The sequence below is a fragment of the Talpa occidentalis genome, unplaced genomic scaffold (assembly GCF_014898055.3).
Source record: "Talpa occidentalis isolate TD23 unplaced genomic scaffold, MPIMG_talOcc4v2.1, whole genome shotgun sequence".
NCBI classification, from domain to species: domain Eukaryota; kingdom Metazoa; phylum Chordata; class Mammalia; order Eulipotyphla; family Talpidae; genus Talpa; species Talpa occidentalis.
In genome coordinates, this window is record NW_026555331.1 from 43792023 (window position 1) to 43801006 (window position 8984).

Here is an 8984-nt window from a genome sequence, read left to right on the forward strand (position 1 = left end):
GTCTTACAAATTTATTATTACTGAACCTAGATGGATGTTTATTTAAATGACAATTTTAGTATTGATGATAAGTGATAGCATGTCTCTTGTCATATTTTTAGTGAGTGCTCCATGAAATAAAAATTAAAACAATAGGGAATGTTTCAATTTTTGAGAATACAAACTTTTTTTCCTTGGGTTATATAGATTGAAATAGGTCTGTGGTGTTTGTAATAAGCTACCAATGTTAAATTCAGATTTCTATTGTTAATAAGTAAAAACATATTTCTCTCTACATATGTATATTTTATCCCCTTAGCTATCTTTGTTTCATTTATAACAAAGTGAACCACACTTAGAACAATCAGTACAGTATGATTATGGAAACTAAAAATGTCTTTGAGTTCTCCAAATGAATGAATAATAATAGTAGTGACAATCAAGGATTTTAAAACCTCCAAAGAGGAAGTGATATTCAGGAGATGGAGGGAAGATAAAGGGGGAGAGTAGAGTCCAGGTAATGGGGGCAGAGCGCAGTGGAATGTGGTGAAGGACTGTGGGAACTTTGGTGGTGACCACACCTAATGGGAAAAATTCTTTCCTGTGAAAAAATAAACAAGGATGTTTAAAAAATAAAAATATAAATAAATAAAAGAGGGAATGAAACTTAGGAGACTGAAGCATGGACTGAAAGTCTCCTTCCAACTTGTGCTAAGCCGACTTTTATCATACACCTTGCTCCAACAAATGACAAGGTTTTAGAAAAATATTTATCTCTCTTTGATACCTTGCCTCTTAGTTTCTTTTTTTCAAAGATTTATTTATTTATGCATACAAGAACTGGGGTACAGGCCTCAGGTGTGGAGGGTGAGAGGATTCACTAGAGACAAAGTGGGGAGCAGAACAAGCAGACTGACTGAAATACACTGCCGAGGGAGCAGCGGGAGAGTGAGAAGAGGTCTGCTGCACCATGTGGGTAGCTCCCTGGCCAGCCAAGCTCTTCAATGCGTGGTGCAGTGGCTGCAGATAGCTTCATAGATTGTGTGTTAACCCCTTAACACACAGGGAGGGAGGCCCAGTTGTCTCTTAGTTTCTAAAACTATTTGTATATCTTCCATAGGGAAGATAGGTGACTTACTTGATCCTTACTTTATATGTTTTTTAGATAGCCAAGGTTTTTTCTATGTCCTTTGACCTTCACAGTCCTGAAGCTCAAATGAGCTAATGTCTCTGTGTCTTCAAAGCTTCTGAAGCCAATTTACTAGTACATTCCATTTTTGCTCCTCAACATCATCTCAGATGAAATTTCCTACATTTAAAGCTACTTTATCTCACAAAGTCGTACCATTTTCCTGTTCTACCTAATCCATTCCCTTTGAATCTCAATGATCCACTAGAAAAAACTGGACTGGAAAAAAGTCCTGACCAAAACTGGTCTTTGAAAATTATGGTCTATTGAAAGTACTACTACACTCTCCCTCCCCTATACAATGTCTACTACTTTCCATTAACTTCCTGTCTAACTTGGTTCTCATTTTTTTATAGCATAAGAGCTAGAGCTGACATAAATGTCTTAATAAAGAAGATATGAAAGAAACTGTCATTTTTTGGTTTATATTTGTATAGTCAGTCTTCAAGAGCTTTAGTCATCTCTCAAAATATTTCCCCAAGATCTGAAGTCAAGTAGTCTGAGTACCTTGGACACCTGAACAAATATTTGTTCCCCAGCCAGGGAGCTACCCACATGGTACAGCAGACCTTTCCTGCCTTGCCCACTGCTCCCCTCAGCAGTGTATTTTGGTCATCTGCCTGTTCCGTTCCCCACTCTGTCTCTGGTGAACACTCTCACCCCCCCAGCACCTCACTTATCCTAACTTGGCAACAAACCCTCCTTAAGTTTTAATATAGATACCTTAGCTTCAGGACCTCTGTGTCTTTAAGTCCTCTTGCTAGATCTTGAGTACTACACAAATATATCTTGTGAGCTTACCCTATGTTCTATGGTGCTACATTCTAAGTGGCGAGTGATAATTACATAAAATAACAAAAATGATTATAGATAATGACAGGTATTAGAAAGAAAACTAAGAAGACTATTTAAATAAACTTAGATCAAGGATAATGGATTAAACAGAGCAGGGTGAAAATACTTTAGTCTGGGGACAGTGAGGGAAGGTCTCTCTTTGGTCTCAGCTGACATTTAAGCTGGGGCCTAAATGTGAAGAACATAACCATGCACAAATATATAAGAACAGCTGCTAAGGAAGAAGGAAGACCTTAAGGAGAAAATGAATTTACCTTTCTCTAGTATAGCTGAAGCATAGTAAATGACAAGGAAAGTAGTAGACATTGGGTGACAGGAGGCAGGAAGATCAATTAAGAGACAACTAAAATGTTCCATGAGAAATGATGATGTCTGGGACTATGTTGCAGTTGTGGAGGTAACAGGGAGTAACCTGATTCAGAGTCCCTTCTAAAAGCAAAACTGACAGCATTTTCCAGTGGATTAACTTTGGGTGGTGAGAGAAGGAACAGAATCTTTAGTGAACAATACTATATTGTATATTTGAAAGTTACTAAGAAAGTATGTAGATCTTAAAATTTCTCATCACATGAATAAAAAAATCTGTAATTATGTGTGGTGATTCATGTTAACTAGACTTATTGTGATCATTTCACAAAATGTACAAATATCAATCACTAGGTTGTATGTCTGAAACTAATTTAGTGCTATATAATTATATCTCAATAAGAACATCTTTGAAATTAATTTTCTTACATCAGTGTTAATTTCTGGACAGTATTTGATTTTCCCCTCAGTTGTAGTTCCCCATAGTTCTCCCACTATCATAGCATCTGTGATCCATCATCACAGTTCCATCTGCTCTTCCCTTCCATTTTGACCCCTTTCTCTCACGCTCCCCTTGTATGACTCAGATCTATAAAAATATTTTAAATTAAAGGCTTTTTAAAAAAACTATGCCCAGATTTTAGCCAAACAGGTGGATGGATGATAATGTCACTGCAGAGATGAGAAAAACCATGTTTTGGGAATGAGGAAGAAATCAGTCATTCTGTTTTAAACATGAATATTTGCAATTTCTAAATGGAGGCTACTGGGAAAACAAATTATAGCTAAGAAGAAAGCTAAGTATGAAGATGAGATAGTTATTTACCTGTACTACCTACTCTATTTTTCTTGTTCCATAACATTAAAATTATTTATCATTTAGAACAAACATTTTTTTTCCTCTTGCAAGAAAATTTCTCTACCATTTTATCTGCAATTTTGGTTGCAAAGTAGAAGAGTTAAGGCCAACTGAAAGAATTAATTTAAAGTGTCTTAAGTGATACACCTTACCCACAAGGAAAACATAATTTTATATGTCTATGAATTCCAGAATTTCCAATATTTGTTCACAGGAAAATCAAAAGAATGCAAAATCTAGGAGGAGGTAATATTTGGCATATTAAGTATCCTTCAAATTCCCCTTAGGAGGCTACGATAATCATCATTAATATGATATAAAATTTAGAAGCTATATAAATATATAATACATGCCCTAAATATAAAATATAAATAATGAGCAACCAAAACAGAATAACAAGTTTAGGCTAAGTTTGGGGACCCAGTGATTGAAAGAACTCTAAAATATGATTTTATTAGTTTTTTTCCCCACTAATTTATACACAAACACACACATGCATAATCATATTGAAAAAGGAAAAGTCCTTGCATCATACTTATTTTTCATTATTAATATTCTATACCCAAAAGGATTAAGCTCAGATAACTGTAAGGTAGTATTATGATATATTCAAGTTTTCAAAAATTATCACCAGTCCTCTTCTCTTCTGAGAAGAGATTGAGTAGAGAGTTTGGCAAATTGTGAGTTACTACAAGTAGGGTAGAAATATAGGTGTTGCTCAACATTAGTACTGCAAAATAGTATCTTTTAATAGTATCATGTGCATTCCTAGGAGTAATATTTTTTCCTAGTAAGCAAACATTTTTTCAATTAATCCCATATTGGATCATACCTCTGACAATGTTTGTAATGAAGGTGAGCAGTTTGTTTTTGGCCCCAGGACATGCTATTAGAAATAAAATGCACAGGAGGGGGCGGAGCAACATGGCGGCGAGGAGACGCTGCGAGTAAGATCTCCCCTTAAAAAAAGTTAATAGGGAGGAAAAGCGGCAGGTCCCAGTGAGAACTGGGACACGGAAGATAAACGGGTGACTCCAGCAAACTGCCCGAAGAAGAAACTGGCCATAAAAGAGGACTAGAAGGGAGGGAAGCGCAGAACCCTGCTCCCCTCCCCCGCCCACAGAGGCGGCACTCTCCGACCGGCAGAGAGGAGGAAACAACAAACCAAAACGGCCCACAAGAACAAACGACGCAGCAAGCGGGACTGTGAGTGGAAAGGAACTATTGCAGCCACCACACCCCGTGAACGGGAGCTGAGGCGAACCCTGCAGGATCCGCGCGGCGGTGAGGGAACGGCTCCGGGCGCCATTAGAGAAGAACAAAGACCCCGGGAGACGCGCACCCAGCCCGGGCTGCCGGTAAGCTGGCGCGGAAACGCGGCGCGCTAGGGGAGCTTGAAAAGCAAGTGCAGACCGGAATCGCGGCTGCCCAGGTACCCGCGCCTGCAACCTAGGCTTGCGGGGAGACGACCTAGGCTTGCGGGGAGACGCGCGGAGGTCCTCACTGAGGTGAGGTCCTCCCTGAGTGAGGCAGGAACCAGGCACCCGGGCACGGGAGCGGTGCACAAAAAGGCGCCATTCCTGCGCCACTGAACTGGACTACAGCCCGCGTCCTGGAACTGAGGGCTTTGAACTGAGACCCGGGGCACGAAAATTCGGGGCGTGGGTTCTCCACGACGGTGGGGCACAAGGCAGACACAGCACCCAAAGCTGTTGAGGTGTACCCTACCATTCCCGCTCTGTTCCTGTCCCCACGGGGTGGGGGGGACGAAAAACAGCCCCCAAGGACAATAGGAAAGAGATCTCTGGCGCCACCTAGTGACCAGGAAAAAAAAAAGTCACTAACACCCCATAAGAAACAGGACATTTCTTAAGACTGCTTGAAAAAGGGCAGAAGGCTTCTGCAGTGGCCAGCCGGGAAGTTATTCCACGCCAGGCCCTTTCCGACCAGCAGTCTGAGCCCACACAGAGGGAGCAGGCACCCACGTCCGGGGCAGACCGGTGCGCAGAAGAGTGTGCCTGAAACCGGAGGGCGCAGGGACTGCATCCCGCTTCGCCATTTGAGAACAGGGACATTTCTTCAGTAAAAAACTGCCTAAAACCAGCAGAAAGCTCCCCAGAAGACAGAGATGGCTCCTGGAAGAGCCAGAGGGGAGCGGAGAAGTTCACCCAAGATGTCATCAGTCCGAGCAACACAGTGTCCCAACGCATACGACAAATTAGAAAACAGCAGTAGGGAGTAGAAGAACCACACGCAAACCTAAAAACTCCTCAGGAAAGAAGCACACCACAAAAAGAAAACACTCCCCAGATTGCAACGACAGCAACTTGGAAGAACTTCTGACCTTCCAGAAAGAGAATTTAAAATTGCCAATGATTAAAAAAGTGATAGATCAGAAGAAGGAAATTGAGTCCCTAAAAAGAGGGAGTAAGAGAAATGCAGGAGATCAAAGAATTAATGGAGGAACTAAAGAACTCTGGGAAAAGCAATGAAAGCAGAATAGATGAAATGGAAGAACGAATAAGTAATCTTGAAGACACAGAAATAAAAAGAACCAAAACAGAAAAGGAAAGAGAAGTACGAAGGAAAAAGAATGAAGAAAGACTTCGGGAACTATCTGACTCCATGAGGAAAGGAAATATAAGAGTTATAGAATCCCAGAAGGAGAGGAGAGAGATGTAGGAACAGAGAAAATATTCATGGATATAATTGAAGAGAACTTCCCAAATGAGAAGAAAGGAGCTGAAAATTGATATACAAGAAGCAAGAAGAACACCAAACTTCCACGACGAAAGGAAAAACACAGCAAGACACATAATAGTAAAGCTCCCAAGAATCCAGGACAAGGAAAAAATGAAGCTGACAAGAGGGAAGAAAACAGATAACATTCAAAGGAAAACCAATCAGGCTGATCAGACTTCTCTGAAGAAACACTACGGGCAAGGAGAGAGTGGAGGGACATAGTCAACAGACTCCAAGAAAACAGATGCCAACCAAGAATACTCTTAATCCCGCAAAGCTCTCTTTCCTCCATGAAGAAAGAATATGGACCTTTCCAGACAAAGAGAAACTCCGGAATTTCATTGCGACTAAACCCCCACTCCAAAAAATACTACAAGGAATCCTAAAGCCAGAACCTCAGAGGGACGAATAACAACGAAAGAAGACCCAAAAAAAAAAAAAAGTTATTAAAGAATAAATAAATAAAATCAAGGAAGACAAACATAATGGCAATACAGATGCTAACATATCAATATTAACTCTAAATGTAAATGGACTAAACTCTTCAATAAAAGACACAGAGTTGCAGCCTGGATTAAGAAACAAAACCCAACCTTTTGCTGTCTCCAGGAAACACATTTTAGCTACAAAAGATAAAAATAGGCTCAAAGTCAAAGGATGGAAAACAATCCTACAAGCAAATGGGCAAAAAAGAAAGCAGGAACAGCTATACTTATATCAGATAAAACAGACTTCAAACTCAAAAAAATAAAAAAGAGACCCAAATGGTCACTACATTATGATTAAGGGACAATACTTCAAGAAGAAATAACACTCATTAACATATACTCACCAACGAAAGAGCACCAAATATATCAGACAACTGTTGTCCTCTCTGAAAACAGACATCAGAGAAAACACATATGTAGTGGAGACTTCAACACACCACTAATCAACAATGGATAGATCAACAAGACAAAAAATAAGTAAAGAAACTAAAGCTCTAAATAAGGACCTAGAGCATTTGGCTTAACAGACATCTATAGAACACTAAACCAACCAAAAAAACGGAGTACACATTTTTCTCTAAGCGCACATGGATCATTCTCCAGGATCGATCACATACTGGGGCACAAGACAAACATCAACAGATACACCAAGATTGAAATCATACCAACCATCTTTTCTGACCACGAAGGCATCAAACTAGAAATAAATCATAAAAAGAAGGCAAGGAACTATCTACCTCATGGAGATTAAAAGCCACACTACTGGAAGACCACTGGACTAACGAGGAGATCAAAGAAGAAATTAAAAAATTCTTTGAATTGAATGACAAGGAGGACACCAAATCCTAAATGTATGGGATGCAGCAAAAGCAGTAATAAGAGGAAATATATAGCAATAGAAGCTCACATCAAAAAACAAGAAAGAACTCAAAGAAACAACCTAATCTCGAAGCTCAAAGATCTAGAAAAAGAACAAACAAAAACCCCAGAACCAGTAGAAGAAAAGAAATAATAAAAACCAAAGCAGAAATAAATGAAATTGAAACTAAAAAACAATCCAAAAGATCAATGAAACCAAGAGCTGGTTCTTTGAAAAAATAAATAAAATAGACAAACCCCTAGCCAGGCTCACAAAGGAAAAAAGGGAGAAAGCACAAATACACAGAATCATAAATGAAAGAGGAGAAATCACAACGGACACAGCAGAAATCAAAAGAATAATCAGTAACTACTATGAACAGTTATATGGAAAACAAGTTCAACAATCTAGAGGAGATGGACAAATTCCTACAACTCTACAATCACCCAAGCTAGATAAAGAAGAAATAGAACACCTAAACAGACCAATTACAAAGCAGCGAAATTGAAATGGTAATTAAAAACCTCCCCAAAAACAAAAGCCAGGACCTGATGGATTTACAAATGAATTCTACCAAACATTCAGAGACGAATTAGTGCTATCCTTCACAAACTCTTCCAAAAAATTAAGAAGGAAGGGACAATACCAAACACGTTTCTATGAAGCCAATATTACACTAATACAACCGAATAAGGACAACACAAAAAAGGAAACTATAGGCCAATCTCCCTAATGAACACTGATGCAAAAATCCTCAATAAAATTTTAGCTATCAGAATCCAACAATGTATCCATGAATTCACCACGACCAAAGTTGGATTCATTCCAGGGGCACAAGGATGGTTTAAACATCCGAAAATCAATCAACGTTATCCAACACATCAACAAAAAGAAATATAAAAACCATATGATAATATCAATAGATGCTGAGAAAGCTTTCGACAAAGTGCAACACACCCATTCATGATAAAACCTTTGAAATTCTTGGGATACAAGAACATACCTCAACATCAATAAAGGCCATCTATGAGAAGCCAGCCAGTATCATTCTCAATGGTGAAAAGCTGAAAGCAATTCCATTAAGATCTGGAACAAGACAAGGATGTCCACTCTCACCACTGCTTTTCATTAATATAATACTGGAAAAGTCCTAGCGGTTAAGAGAAAGACATCCAAGGAATCCAAATAGGAAAAGAAGAAGTCAAACTATCACTATTTGCAGATGAATAGATAATATACATAGAGAACCCCAAAATCTCCACAGAAAAACTAATTCAACTCAATCAATCAATTCAGTAAAGTGCAGATACAAAATCAACACGCAAAAGTCAGTAGCCTTCCTATACACAAACAATAAATCTGAAGAAGAAGAAATCAAAAACCACCCCCTTTTATTATCGAAACAAAAAAAAATCAAATATTGGGAATAAATCTAACAAAAGAGGTAAAGGACCTATACAAAGAAAACTATAAAACACTGTAAAAAGAAATAGAAGAAGACACAAAGAAATGGAAAGACATCCCCTGCTCATGGATTGGAAGAATAAACATTATTAAAATGGCCATCCTACCAAAAGCAATATACAGATTCAATGCTATTCCAATCAAAATCTCAATGCATTCTTCAAAGAAATAGAACAATTATTGATGAAATTCATATGGAATCACCAACCAAACCGAATAGCCAAGCTCTACTGAAAAAAAAGA